The following is a 15,197-nucleotide window of genomic DNA, read 5'->3' as shown; positions in this document are numbered from 1 at the left end:
TCATGCCTGTAATCCCAGCACTTTGGTAGGCTGAGAAGGGCGGATCACTTGAGGTCATGAGTTCGACCTCAGCATGGTGAAGCCTCATCTCTACTAATAATACAAAAAAATTAGCTGGGCATGGTAATCCCAGCTACTCGGGAGGCCGAGGCAGGAGAATCGCTTGAACCTGGGAGGTGGAGGTTACAGTGAGCCAAGATCGTGCCACTGCACTCCAGCATGGGTGACAGAGCAAGATTCTGTCTCAAAAAAAAAAAAAAGAAAAAAAAAGTTAAAAGGCTCACATTGTTTGTTTACCGAAATACATTTATTTTCAGAAGACACTTTCTCTCCCTCCCTCTCTCCCTGAAAGAGCAAGCCAGCATTGGCATCACGTGCAGAGGCTAGCCATGAAAACAAATACAATGAACACAAAACAAAGTGCAGTCTTGACCAGTTCCCGATGTTGGCAAGGCTGCCAGCCCAGGCCCTTGGGCACTCCAGATTCAAGGGGAGGTTAGCAAGTGTCTGTTACCATGCCTTGAAGGACACAACAGCAGAACCAGGTGCAGTGGCTCACACCTGTAATTCCAATACTTTGGGAGGCTGGGGTGGGAGGATTGCTTTAGCCTAGCAGTTCAAGACCAGCCTGAGCAACATAGCAAGACCCTGTCTCTGTTTAAAAAAAATAATAATAATACACAGGCCGGGCACAGTGGCTCACGCCTGTAATCCCAGCACTTTGGGAGGCCGAGGCGGGCAGATCACAAGGTCAGGAGATCGAGACCATCCTGGCTAATAGGGTGAAACCCCGTCTCTACTAAAAAAAAATACAAAAAAATTAGCCGGGCACCGTGGCGGGCGCCTATAGTCCCAGCTACTCGGGAGGCTGAGGCAGGAGAACGGCATGAACCCAGGAGGCAGAGCTTGCAGTGAGCCGAGGTTGCACCACTGTACTCCAGCCCAGGCGACAGAGCGAGACTCTGTCTCAAAAAAAAAAACAAAAACACAAAACAGCAGTGGTAACAGAAGCCCTCAGCCTTGATGCCATGGGAAGGTGGCAGAGATTTCGGGAGGGAGCGATTCTGGGAGTTCTCCTGGCAATGCAGGCTGCCCTTGGAGGCTGTCCCATCCCTGGAGGTCACTCAGAGGCTGGCTGGCCTCTTGCAGGTGACAACAGCCAGAGTGGGGAAGCTGGGTCAGAACAGGTAGGGAGGCTCAGCCGGACGCGGTGGCTCATGCTTGTATTCCCAGTACTTTGGGAGGCCGAGGCGGGCAGATCACCTGAGGCCAGGAGTTCCGGATCAGCCTGGCCAACATGGTGAAACCCCATTTCTACTAAAAATATAAAAATTACCTGGGCATGGTGGCGCATGCCTGTAATCCCAGCTGCTCAGGAGGCTGAGGCAAGAGAATCGCTTGAACCTGCGAGGTGGAGATTGTAGTGAGCCGAGATCGCACCACTGCACTCCAGCCTGGGTAACAGAGCATGGTGCTGTCTCCAAAAAAGAAGAGATAGGGAGGCTGAAGGTGGAGGGTGGCAGAGACAGGAGCCTTGGGGAGGGGTGCTGAGGTCCAGGTAGGGTGTCTTCAAGGGGTGGGGGTGGCAGATTGGGATGAGTATCTGGGGTAGATCTGGGAACTGCCTGCTTGGGCAGGAATATGGGGACACACAGCCGAGGGGTGGGAGGGGGCGAGGAGAGCCGGTGGGCAAATTCCAGGCATGGAATTCTAAGATGGCATCATCCGAGAGGGAGGAAAACAACAGGGTGAGGGCAGCAGCCGTGGAGCTCCAGGGTCCCCAGGTATCCACTTAACAAATTTTTTTTTTTTTTTTTTTAAGAGACAACAGGATTCCACTCTGTTGCCCAGGCTGGAGTGCAGTGGCATGATCATAGCTCACTGCAGCCTCAAACTCTTGGGTTCAAATGATCCCCCTGCCTCAGCCTCCCGAATAGCTGAGACTACAGGCACCCATGCCACTATACCCAGCTAATTTTTTTTTTTGAAACAGAGTTTCGCTCTTGTTGCCCAGGCTGGAGTGCAGAAGCACAATCTTAGCTCATTGCAACCTCCACCTCCCGGGTTCAAGCGATTTTTCTGCCTCAGCCTCCTGAGTAGCTAGAGTTACAGGTATGTGCCACCACACCTGGCTAATTTTTTTGTATTTTTAGTAGAGACGGGATTTCACCATGTTGGTCAGGCTGGTCTCAAACTCCTGACCTCAGGTGATCCATCCGCCTTGGCCTCCCAAAGTGCTGGGATTACAGGCATAAGCCACTGTGCCCAGCCCTCACCCAGCTAATTTAAAAATATATATTTTTTATAGAGATAGGGTCTTACTATGTTGCCCAGGCTTGTCTCGAACTCCTGGCCTCAAGCCATACTTGAGCCTCAGCCTCTCAAAGTGTTGGGATGACAGATGCAAGCCACCGTGTCCAGCCTCCAGGCATCCATCTGAACCTACATGGGCCTGCAGTCCTGCCTGGGTCTCAGAGGAGCTGGGGGCAGTGGGTTGAGACAGTAGCAAACTGTGGACCTCAGAGCCTGCTCCTATCCTGCAGGGTGGCTCAGGCAGCTGGAGTTCTCTGTGAAATCAAGTCACCACCTTTTTTTGCGGGAGATGAAGTCTCGTTCTGTCACCCAGGCTGGAGTACAATGGCACGATCTAGGCTCACTGCAACCTCCGCCTCCTGGGTTCAAGTGATTCTCCTGCCTCAGCCTCCCAAGTTGCTGGGAATACAGGCACCCGCCACCATGCCCAGCTAATTTTTGTATTTTTAGTAGAGATGGGGTTTTACCACGTTGGCCAGGCTGGTCTTGAACTCCTGGCCTCAAGTGATCCTCCCGCCTCGGCCTCCCAAAGTGCTGGAATTACAGGCCATGAGCCACTGCGCCCGGCCTCAAGTCACCATCTTGATACCCATCCACCCAGTGAAGCAAGAAGCCACAGAGAGCCCCTGCAGAGTACACGTCTTCCACCAGCCCTCTGGGTTGGATGGGTTGGCACAGAGAAGGGCCCCCAGTGGGGAGGCAGAGGCTACCTATGGTCCCTTTAAGGACCGGAGGTGTTTGTGTAACTGGAGGCAAAGCACTTCCTCTCAGATGACGGTCCAGGACCGCCCCTCCTCTGGGATACGCACAGATGGAGTCCATCCCTCTCTCAGCAGTGGCTCTGAGTACCAGCCTATCCCTTCCCCATCTCAAGATCTCCTGGGAGGCTCCCCGTAGCTCCTGACCTGGCATTCGAGGCCTTTGTGACCTGGCCGAGCCCACTGCCCTGTCCTGGCCTCCCTGTCTGCCCTCCCGCAGCCACCCTGACTCCGAGGTTCTCAGCCTAGGGTCTCCATGGGTGGATTCCCAGAGTCTGCTTCAATTTTAGGAATGTTGCTCCGATGCCATTCCCGGATGCCAGGCCTTTGCCTGGGCCGCTCCCTCTAAATCACTGTTCAGCATTCCATTATCTGATGCCTGGCATGGTTAAACCTTCAAGTGGGCAGCTTTCCTGTGGCTGCCTCCAGGAAGTCTTGAAGACTCCCAGCCTGGGTCAAGAGCCTCTCCTTGGTCATGCACAGTGGCTCATACCCGTAATCCCAGTGCTTTGGGAGGCCAAGGTGGGCAGATCACCTGAGGTCAGGAGATCGAGACCATCCTGGCTAACAGGGTGAAACCCCGTCTCTACTAAAAATACAAAAAAATTAGCCAGGCGTGGTGGCGGGCGCCTGTAGTCCCAGCTACTGGGGAGGCTGAGGCAGGAGAATGACATGAACCCGGGAGGCAGAGCTTGCAGTGAGCCGAGATGGAGTCACTGCACTCCAGCCTGGGTGAAAGAGCGAGACTCCATCTCAAAAAAAAAAAAAAAAAAAAAAAAAAAAAATTAGCCAGGTGTGGTAGTGGACACCTGTAATCCCAGCTACTCAGGAAGCTGATGCAGGAGGATTGCTTGAACTCGGGAGGCGGAGATTGCAGTGAACCGAGATTGCGCCACTGCACTCCAGCCTGAGCGACAGAGCGAGACTCTGTCTCAAAAAAAAATTAAAAAAGGAGCCTCTCCTTGCCTTCAGTGTCTCTGATTGTTTTCCTTGTACCCTGGTTAATCTGCCTTGTAACTGCCCAAAGACACGTCTGTCTCCCCACTGAGGGGTCTCTGGGAGGGCAGTAAACAAGTCCAATTCCTGTCTCAGCCCATCACTCACTCCCACTCAGGCCCCAGCCCTAATGTCGCCTTTTCAGAGGGGTCCTGACCGCCCAAAATAATGTCTCCTTGCTCTTCATGACGTTTCTGGAAAATTCTAGGAGTGGGTGGGAAAGTCATAAATGTCCTGTCTCAGAGTCTGACCCTCTGGAGGCCTCAGACAAACCCAGATTGGCCCCCAGCTCCTTCCAGACTCCAGCAAGGTCCCCGGGAAGCTGACATGTGTTAAGTGTCAGGTCCCTCTGTCATCTGTACTTTGCAACTAGGGAAAGTGAGGCATGGAGTCATCCAAAGTCATAAAGTAGGGAGTAGAGTCTGGGACTTGGACCCAAGCCTGCCTGTCTCCAGAACCTGCCTGTTACCTGCCACCCGAGGTACGCTACCCCCAACGCCATCCGCCCCCCAAGTCCAACCTCTCAGGCTGCAGCCATAAGGACCCAGTATGGCTGGCATCACTTCACATTTATTGGGTGCTCACTGCATACCAACTACACACTGGGATCCCAGCAGAGAACAGAGTAGACAAGAAATTTCACTCCATGGAGCCGATATTCTGGACATGGTGGAGATGAGGGAGTGGCAAAGACTCTATATCTTAATTTTTTTTCAGAAATGGGGTCTTGCTATGTTGCCCAGGCTGGTCTTGAACTCCTGGGCTCAAGTGATCTGCCCAGCTTGCCTCTCAAAGTGCTGGGATTACAGGCATGAGCCACCTGATCTGGCCCTGCATTTTGATAATTTGTTTGTTTTGTTATTGTCAGGTGGAGAGAAAAATAAGGCAGGAAAAGGAATGAGGAGTCAGGCAGTGGGGGCTGTAATTTTCTTTTCTTTTTTTTTTTCCAAGACAAAATCTCTCTCTGTCGCCCAGGCTGGAATGCAGTGCCACCATCTCGGCTCACTGCAACCTCCATCTCCCAGGTTCAAGTGATTCTCCTGCCTCAGCTTCCCAAGCAGCTGGGATTACAGGCGCCCGCCACCACGCCTGGCTAATCTTTGCATTTTTAGTAGAGACGGGGTTTCACCGTGTTGGCCAGGCTGGTCTCGAACTCCTGGCCTCAGGTGATCTGCCCACCTCAGGCTCCCAAAGTGCTGGGATTACAGGTGTGAACCACGGTGCCTGGCAGGGCTACAATTTTAAAGAGGGAGGTCAGGAAGCCCTCCCTGAGAAGGTAGGGAGGTGAGGGAGGAAGCCCTGATGATAGAACGTTCTAGAAAGGGGGAAGAGCCAGTGCAAAGGCCCTGAGGCAGGGCCAGGCATCCTGGACTCGAGGCACAGAGAGGTGGCTTATGCCTGCCCTCACCAACATCCCAGATGGAGAAACAAAACCCAGAGGACCACCTCCCTCCCGTCCTGTCACTGTCTGGGTGCCATCACCCTAAAAAGCCCAGCCCCTATTCCCCTGTCCCTGCTGTGGCTCATCACACCTGCCAGATCACAGAGGAGTGCCAGGGACAAGGGATGCCCCCTCCCAGTTTGGACGGGGACAGAGGAGACAGTCCGGGTCACAGTGCCGTGGCTCAACAGAACCTCGGATCTAGGCTCCAGCATCCAAGTGTCCAAATTCCCTCCCAGTGAAGCCCAGGTTCGTGGTGGGAGTGGGGAGGGTGCCCAGGCTCTTGTGGGGTACAGGGAGAGGGGACCGAGTTCTCTCTCTTTTGCCTGGGAAGGGAGTGACTGCAGGCTAGAGGCTGGCCCATCCCCCAGACACACCCGCTGGTTTTTTTTTTTTTTTTTTTGAGACAGAGTCTTGCTCTGTTGCACAGGCTGGAGTGCAGTGGTGTGATCTCTGCTCACTGCAAACCTCCACCCCCCTGGTTCAAGCAATTCTCCTGCCTCAGCCTCCTGAGTAGCTGGGACTACAGGCACACACCGCTGCACCTGGCTAATTTTTGTATTTTTAGTAGAGACAGGGTTTCGCCATGTTGGCCACGCTGGTCTCAAACTCTTGACCTCAGGCAATCCACCCACGTCGGCCTCCCAAAGTGCTGAGATCACAGGTGTGAGCCACCGCGCCTGGCCCTGCTGCTTGGCTTTTGCTGTTTGTCCTCTAGGCCCCTGATCGAGGCTACCATCCCTGCATCCCTAGGGCTCCCCCATCACCTATCTGAGAACGTCCTGGCTCCTCCATCCAGCTCTGGCTGCTTGCCCACTGGCTGCTGCCGTTGCTTCTTCCTCCTCGTCCTCCCCCTCCTCTTTCTCCTCCTCCTCCCTCTCCTCCCCCTCCTCTTCCTTTTTCTCCTCCTCCCCCTCCTCCCCCTCCTCCTCCTCCTCTCCCACCTCCTCCCCACTGCCCTTCATCTCCTCTGCTTCCATACGCTCATCAGTACCCTTCCCTGGCTACTTCCCTCTCCCAGTTCAGCTGAGCCCCATTGTGTGGAGGGGAGGAGGAGAAGCCTTGGCCACTGAGTGGTCCTCCTCTCCTTCCTCCTGCCAGCTTCCTCAGCCTTCAAGGTTCGAGCACCCCAGCACAGGTGACAACTGCACATACAGGACGACAAAGTAACCGTGCAAACGCAGTAGGGTCCCATAACCTTTCACCCCTCAAGTCTCCTTGAGCAAGGACTCTCCAGGGTCTGCTGTGGTTGGACTGGGGGTTCCCAAGGACCTTCAGTCTCTTCATCTACTCCTCTCTCTACTCTATGACTCCTTGCTTAGTTTGCTCCAGCCACCCCAGCCTCATTGCGTTCCTCCAACACATCATGCCTGTTCCAGCCTCAGGGCCTTTGCACCTGCTGGGCCTTCTGCCCGGAGCACTCTTCCTCCAGATGTCTAGCTGCTCCTTCAAGCCTCATCCTTGTCCCCATCACATTCTCCCTGCGGGGACATCAGCTCCGTAAGGCTTCCTGTGGCTCACTGTCTGTCCCCAGTGCCTCCCACTGCAGACACTTCCTAAGTCTGTGCTGAATGAACAAATGACAGACAGACAGACAGACAGGGGTGGGAGGAAAGTGGGGCCAGGCACAGGGCAGAAGGGGTCCCCAGGGCATAGCTGATAGGAAATGATCACTCTTCAGACACAGTGTCGTGGGACCCTGGATTAAAATCTGTCTCTAGGAGTCCAGGAGGGGGTAGGGAGGGAAAGCTGAGCTGAGCTCCAGGCGGTTCAGTGTGTGTGTGTGTGTGACAGCATCCTATTAACAAAGGTATAAAGTCCAAACTCAGGGAGGGGAAGGTCTCTTCTATGCTACTCTGTTTTTTGTTTGTTTGTTTTTGAGACAGTGTCTTGCTCTGTCACCCAGGCTGGAGTGCAGTAGTGCGATCTTGGCTCACTGCAACCTCTGCCTCCTGGGTTCAAGCAATTCTGTCTCAACCTCCCAAGTAGCTGGGATTACAGGAGCATGCCACCACACAGGGCTAATTTATATATTTTTAGTAGAGACGGGGTTTCACTATATTGGCCAGGCTGGTCTCGAACTCCTGACCTCAGGTGATCTGCCCGCCTCAGCCTCTCAAAGTGCTGGGATTACAGGCGTGAGCCACAGCACCGGGCCCCTCTATGCTACTCTGGTCAGAGCTATGATGGGTCTGAGGGGCCTATTCAAGGATGGCAAAGAAAAGCCTGTGCTTGGCCAGGCACAGTGGCTCATGCCTATAATCCTAGTGCTTTGGGAGGTCGAGGCTGGAGGCTTGCTTGAGGCCAGGAGTTCAAGACCAGCCCGGGCAACATAGTAAGACCCGTATCCATCTGTATAAAATTTTTTTTTAACGATTAGCTAGGCCTGGTGGTGCATGCCTGTGGTCCCAGCTCTCAGGAGGCTGAGGTGGTGCATGCCTGTGGTCCCAGCTCTCAGGAGGCTGAGGTTGAGCTCAGGAGGTCGAGGCTGCAGTGAGTTATGATCATGCCACTGCACTCCAGCCTGAGCCACAGAGCAAGATTCTGCCTTTGAAAGAAAGAAAGAGGCTGAGTGCAGTGGCTCATGCCTGTAATCCCAGTACTTTGGGAGGCTGAGGCGTTTGAGCTCAATAGTTTCAGACCAGCCTGGGCAACTGGCAAAACTCTACAAAATCACTACAAAAAATGCAAAAATTAGCCAGGTGTGTTGGCTTATGCCTGTAGTCCCAGGCTGATTGCTCAAACTTGGGAGGTGGGTTGCAGTGGGCAAAGATAGCACCACTGCACCCCAGCCTGGGCAACAGAGCCAGAACTTGTCTTGAAAAAACAAAACAAAAACAAGAAAGAAAAGCAAAGAAAAGAGCTTGTACTGAAAGGCATGAGGAAGAGAACAGAGTTGGTAAAGAGCAGCCACAAAAGAAAGTGAGACGGGCTGGGTGTGGTGGCTCACACCTGTAATCCCAGCACTTTGGGAGGCCGAGGCAGGTGGATCACCTGAGGTCAGGAGTTCGAGACCAGCCTGGCCAACATGGTGAAACCCCCCCCCCCATCTCTACTAATAATATAAAAATTAGCCAGGTGTGGTGGTACGCACCTGTAATCCCAGCTACTCAGGAGGCTGAGGCAGGAGAATTGCTTGAACCTGGGAGGTGGAGGTTGCAGTGGGCCGAGATCGCACCATTGCACTCCAGCCTGGGTGACAAGAACGAAACTCCATTCCAAAAAATAAAAATAATAAAAAAGAAAACAGTAAGATGCCTGCTACTGAATTATCAAGCAGGGGTTTCAAGACCCTTTCCTCCTATGACAGCCCCAGCTCCCTTGGCTCCCAGCTTGCCACCCACTCCTGGTTTTCCTTCTGCCCTCTTTCTGCTGTCTCCCAAGCTCCCAGCTTGCTTTAAAGCCCATCCTACGCCGTACCACCTGGGTGTCTAGTGGCATGGCAATTTCCAGATGCTGAGAACAGATTGCTGACTTACACCTAAAGCTTCTCCCCCATGAGCAGCTGCTCCCTCCCCCGGCCTCTCCATATCTCTCCAAGATCCACCCAAGTCTCACCCGTCCACGCCTTCACCTGGTCCAGCCCCACCATTACTCCCCTGGCCTGGTGCAGTCCCTTCCATCCTGGTCTCCAGGCTCCTGCCTTCGACCCCTGCAGTCTGTTCCCTGAGCTCTAAATAATGCCAAATGCTTGTTCAAGGCTGGCAGGCTGGCTCTGCCCTTCTTCCTCTCCCCTCTTCTGGATCTTACAACCCTGGCTTTGTGGTTCTTTCATCCAAGCACCCTGGCAGTTTCTCTCCTCTGCAATTTGCCCACTGGTCTCTTGGCCTGGTTAACTCCTCCTTACCCTTAGCGACCCAGCCAACTGTCACCTCCTCCAGGAGGCCTTCCCTGACTCCTCCTTAGGCTGAGTCAGGTGACTCCTCTGGACTCCCCCTGACCCCAGGCATGACTCTGAATTTTTTTTTTTTTTTTTTTTTGATAGTCTCACTTTGTCGCCCAGGCTGGAGTGCAGTGGCGCGATCTCGGCTCACTGCAAATTCTGCCTCCCAGGTTCAAGAGATTCTCCTGCCTCAGCCTCCCATGCAGCTGAGATTACAGGTAGATGCCACCACGCCCGGCTAATTTTTGTATTTCTAGTAGAGATGGGGTTTCACCATGTTGGCCAGGCTGCTCTCGAACTCCTGACCTTAGGTGATCTGCCTGCCTCAGCTTCCCAAAGTGCTGGGATTACAGGCGTGAGCCACCACGCCCAGCCCCTCTGTGATATTTTAATAGCCTCCAGCTCTGTGATATTCTCGTGATATTTTAATAGCCTGTTTAGCACGTATTCACAACCAGCCAGGCACTGTCTTCAGCTCTTTACCTATAGGTCATGACTGCTATTATCCCATTTTACAGGTGGAGAAACTGAAGCAGGAAGTGGTGAAGTCAGTAGCCCGGAGGCCCTCAACTCAAAGTGGCAGGACAGGGCTGGGGGGTGGTCAGGCTCAAGTCCAGCCAGTCGGAAAGGGAGAAGCTTGTGGTGCTCAGAGAAGGGGACAGGGCAGCGAGCTCCCAAGGCACCTGCCTTTCTGTGCCATCCCACGGGTGGGAGGAGGGAACCTGGGCCCACTTCTGCTGCCAACTACAGGCATCCCAGTGGCTCCTGAGCCAAGACATTCTGTGCCAGGCACTGGGCCAACCGCTTTATTCAACCTGCAGACAGCCCTGGGTCAGGAGTTGGACACTGTTGTGAATTTCTCAGAGGAGAAAATGGAAGCCCATACATCCCCCTGAACTCCCACCGGGCGTTAGAGCCCTCCCCGGTTCCTTAGGGGTGTGGCTGCCACCGAGATCTGCCTAGCCTCGGCTTTCATTGATCCATGAACACTCCCAGGCTCAGATACTACTGACCCATTTTACAGATGGGTAAACTGAAACTCAGAAACCTTTCCCTGGGGGCCCTACAGCCAGTTCAATGACCAAGGCCGCCCCCCACCCCCCACACCCCAGGCTCAAAGTACCTCTGCTGGCAGTGGGTGAGCTGGAAAAACAGGTAAGGAAAGTCCTCAATGCCTCTTCCTCCACGCCTGGCTGGGCCTGCTGGGGCCCAGGTGCACTGAATGAGGCTTCTAATCAGTCCCCCAGCTCCACTTCTGTGTTTAATTCACTGCAGCTGCTCCTGGAAGGCAGACCCATTTGAGGCTGGGGGAGGCCGAGGGCTTCAAAGACAATTCCACAGTCCAGGAACCCTATCCCCATATAACAGACCCAGGTCGCCCCAGTGGGGTCACCCTGGCCTCTGCGCTCAGATGCCTGAGACCTTGCCTGAGCTCAGACTGGAGTCGATGGGAGCATTCCCCCATCTGGTAGGTTTTGCAAACCACAACAGCCTCTCCCCCTTCCCACCTTCCTGTGTCCCCCAGAGCAGCTTCTCCTCAAGTCTCCCATCCCAGCAATGAAAGCCTCTTCTATATACTCCTAACTACCCAGGAGAAACGTCGGTCCCCCACGCTCCACTTGCAAACAGACAGAATTAGATGATGTTATTCTGCCAAAGCGAATTTTCAGTTCACCCACTTCCTATCACACCTTCCAGCCAGGTCAGGCCAGAAGCCCCCTTCCAAGTATCCCCATCTCTCCTACCCACAGCGGCTACGGGATGTTCTTAAGACACAATCCGATCACGCCATGCACCTGCTGTTCCAAGCCTCCCTGGTCCCCACCGCCCCGAGAACGGGTTCCACACTCTCCTCGCCGCTTCCCAGGCCCCGGCCAACCTCTCTCTACCTCAGACCCTCCCTCTCCGCGTTTCAGCCACGCTGGCCTCTTTTCTGCTCCGCACACACTCCCGGCTGGGCCCTGCCACACAATCTTGCTGTTTCCTGGGCCTAAAAAGCCCTTGCTGGCTGGTCCAACCAGGCCAAATGACATTATCCCCGCCTGGGCACCTCCACCTCACCCCGGCCGCCTGATGGGTTAAGCTCGGGCTTGGAATGACGTGTTTAAGCGGTTCTCAGAAGCCGTCTACGCGGCCGGGCTGCGGGCTCCGAGGCCAGGGCCCCAGCTGCGTCCCCAGCCCTGGCACGTCGGGGAAACGGGGCGCTCCCCCAGCTCACACATCCGGATTCCCCCGCGTCACGAGGCCAGGATCGCCCCTACTCCCTCCAGCCCGTTTCGCAGCCGCGTCCTCGGGCACCCGTTGCGCCACGGCCCTCGTGGGGGAGCGCGGATAGCTCGGGGAGACGGCCCAGATGGGAAGCCCCGAGGGGGACAGTCCCCGGCGGGGTGATGGGGGCTGGAGCCCAGCTGCGAGTGGGGGCCGGGCTGGGGCCGCCATGGCCGCGGAGGCGGGGCCGGGGACCGCCGTGAGGGTGGCGTTCGGGGCGGTGTTCGCGGCGCGGGGTGCTCGCTTACCTGGGGGTGCAGGCGGCCGGGCGCACCGAGGGCCGGCGGCGGGGCTGGGGACGGCGCGCCTAGCGGGCTACCCGGAGCAGCTGCAGACACGCGCCACCCGCTCCAGGCAGCCGGACTCTGCTCCCGGCCGGGCCTCGGCCCCCAGCAGGGGAAAAAAGGCTTGAGTGGGGGGAGCCCGGGGCGGAGCCGTGGGGGCGGGGCCTGGGCGGGGCACGCGCCCGGGAACGGTGGGGCCTGGCGCGGGGCTGGGGCCCTGGAGAGGCGGGGCCTGGCGTGGGGCGGGGGACTTGGAGGGGCAGGGCCTGGAGCGGGCGCCGGGTCCTCCAGGCGCTTGCCCCCTTCGACGCAACTAGGCCTCTCTCTGGCCCCCGACCCCGCACCCGCACCCCATCCCCGCCCCCGTCCCCGCCCCCCCATTCTCGCCCCCGCCCCCGTTCCCGCTCCGCCCGTCTCTGCCCCGCGGCGCGCCTGGCCTGGGTCCAGCCTAGCGTTTCTAGTCTGCGCCTTATCTCTCCCCTTTGAACCCAGTATTGTCCGCTGCGCGCTCCGTCCGGCCCCGGCTTCACCCCTGTTCGCTGTCTGTCTCCCCGGCCCCCTCCCAGGTCCCCTCTTCTGCCCGAGATGCTCTGGCTCTGCTCATCTGTCCACACCCCCACACTCCCGGGGCGCCCTGAGCCTCTGGGGCGCGCAGTTGGATGGTGCACAGGGGAGGCCCAGATTTCTCCAGGCCTCAGCGGCCACCCTGGGTGCCCCGAGTCTGGGGCCCTGTTGGAGGGCCAGTCCAGGGGTTCGCCCGAGGCGAGCGCGGGGGCCAACCGAGGCGGTGAGGGCACCGGGCAAAGGCTGCGATTTGGTGGGGTGCAGGGGTCAGGCGACAGAGCTGGGGAGATAAGATGGGAGATAGGCCGGGTGGGTGGTGGCGCAGCCCTGGTTTTGGCTGAGGGCAGCAGCAGTGGGGGCTGGGTCCCCCGCTTGCCTGGTAGAACCGAAAATGACCCAGTCTCAGCAGCGCGCAGGGGCAGGGAGCCTGGGCGATCCCTGAACAGAGGACAGCCCCGGGGGGTTTCATAGTCGCTGGCCCACCGCATGTACTCTGGGCAAGTGGCTTCGCCTTTGGACAATAAGCCTCTGTAAAATGGGGATAATAAACCTTTCTCTGACTCAGCTCAGCAGACCCAAGACCCATGGGGTGAATTTGGGGCCTCCCTGCCACAGGGCCCTAGGCAAGCTGAGATTTGATTTCCTCACACAGACAGGGGCGCGGGGGGCGGGGCGGTCAGGGAGGCAGGAGACCTCTGTTGCAAGTGTGGAAGAACCTGTCCCTCCAAGTTCAGACTCCTGGCGTTTGCACTTGGCCTTCCCTCTGCTACACTGTTTCTCTTTTCTTTTTTCTTTTTCTTTTTTTTTTTTTTTTGAGACGGAGTCTTGCATTGTGGCCCGAGCTGAACTGCAATGGCATGATCTCGGCTCACTGCAACCTCTGCATCCTGGTTTCATTCGATTCTCCTGCCTCACCCACCACACCCGGCTAATTTATATATATATATATATATTTTTTTTTTTTTTGGAGAGACGGGGGTTTCACTATGTTGGCCAGACTGGTCTCAAACTCCTGACCTCGTGATCCACCAGCCTTGGCTTCCCAAAGTGCTGGGATTACAGGTGTGAGCCAGCATGCCCGGCCTTCTCTTTTCTTTTTTTAAAAAAATCTGTTAGAGGCTGGGTGCGGTGGCTCACACCTGTAATCCCAGCACTTTGGGAGGCTGAGGCGGGTGGATCACCTGAGGTCAGGAGTTTGAGACCAGCCTGGCCAACGTGGCAAAATCCCATCTCTACTAAAAACACAAAAATTAGCCTGGAGTAGAATTGCGTGAACCCAGGAGGCAGAGGTTACAGTGAGCGGAGATCGTGCCACTGCACTCCAGCCTGGACAACAGAGTGAGACTCTATCCAAAAAAATTTCGTTAAAGATGGGAGTCTCACTCTGTTGCCCAGGCTAGAATGGAATGTCATGATCCCAGCTCATTGCAGCCTGGGACTCCAGGGCTCAAGCAGTCCTCTCACCTCAGCCTCCAGAGGAGCTAGGACTATAGCTGCCTGCCACCATGGCTGGCTAATTTTTTTTTTGTTTTAAATAAAAAAACTTTGGTAGGCAGGGTGTGGTGGCTCATGCCTGTAATCCCAGCACTTTGGGAGGCCGAGGCAGGTGGATCACCTGAGGTCAGGAGTTCGAGACCAGCCTGGCCAACATGGCGAAACCCCGTCTCTACTAAAAATACCAAAGTTAGCTGGGCATGGTGTTGCGCACCTGTAATCCCAGCTACTCGAGAGTCTGAGGCAGGAGAATCACTTGAACCCAGGAGGCGGAGGTTGCAGTGAGTCAAAATCATGCTGCTGCGCTCCAGCCTGGGTGACAGAGCAAGACTCTGTCTCAATTTAAAAAAAAAACAAAACAAAAAACCAAACTTTGGTAGAGGTGGGGTCTTGCTATGATGCCCAGGGTGGTCTGGAACACTTAGGCTCAAGTGATCCTTCCGCCTCCGCTTTCCAAGGTGCTGGGATTACAGGCAAGAGCCACTGTGCCCCAGCCTCTTTCCCTTTTCAAACACATACATGCTTCTCCCTGAGCCTCAGTCCCCTCCTCCTTCCTCCATTGCCTGCTTTACCCCATCCCCACCATATTCACCTGTTTATTTTCTCCTCTCCTTCCCTCCAAGAGCTTGTTTGCACACCTGGAAAGAAAGATAATAAAGCAACTTTTCTCAGTTGTCATGACTAGGGAGTTATTGAATATCACACGTCGCATACTCCAGGGTGCTCAGAGCATGGCATTTGTTTGTATTAATAATAATATATGACCGGGCTTGGTCGCTCACACCTGTAATCCTAGCACTTTGGAAGGCTGAGGTGAGTGGATTGCTGGAGCTCAGGAGTTTGAGACAAGCCTCGGTAACATGGCAAGAGCCCCATCTCTACCAAAAATACAAAAATTAGCCAAGCGTGGTGGTGTGCTCCTGTAGTCCCAGCTACTCGGGAGGCTGAAGTGGGAGGCTGAAGTGGGAGGATCACTTGAGCCCAGAAGTCAAGGCTGAGGTGAACTATGATCATGCCACTGAACTCCAGCCTGGGCAACAGAGTGAGATCCTGTCTCAATTAAAAAAAAAAGAGACACCAGCCTGGGCAACATAGTGAGACCCCGGTATCTACAAACAATAACGATAATATAATACAGGATACATGGTGGAATGGTGGAGTCCATGCCCCAGTGGAGAAGCCCCAGGACTCTGGCG

At 55.4% G+C, this 15,197-nt stretch overlaps 1 protein-coding gene across 11 annotated transcripts in view; it reads right to left on the bottom strand.

The window, feature by feature from the left end:
* CERS4 (ceramide synthase 4) overlaps positions 1-12,127 on the bottom strand; it is a 54,006-nt gene extending 41,879 nt beyond the window's left edge. The window contains exons 1-2 of one of the 11 annotated variants that reach the window (XM_034946888.3): positions 11,908-12,045; positions 10,515-10,672 (exon numbers count right to left, since the gene is read on the bottom strand). The gene's annotated coding sequence lies outside the window, so the exon portion shown is untranslated. Of the gene's footprint in view, positions 1-10,514; positions 10,673-11,452; positions 11,731-11,907 lie in introns of those variants that run through there. The other 10 variants (XM_055102812.2, XM_055102811.2, XM_034946890.3 and 7 more) reach the window with 10 other exon arrangements.
* Positions 12,128-15,197: the final 3,070 nt, after the last annotated feature.

The sequence above is a fragment of the Pan paniscus genome, chromosome 20 (genome assembly GCF_029289425.2).
Source record: "Pan paniscus chromosome 20, NHGRI_mPanPan1-v2.0_pri, whole genome shotgun sequence".
NCBI lineage: Eukaryota > Metazoa > Chordata > Mammalia > Primates > Hominidae > Pan > Pan paniscus.
Note: the sequence above shows the minus strand (reverse complement) of the source record. Positions and strands in the feature narration are given on the sequence as shown.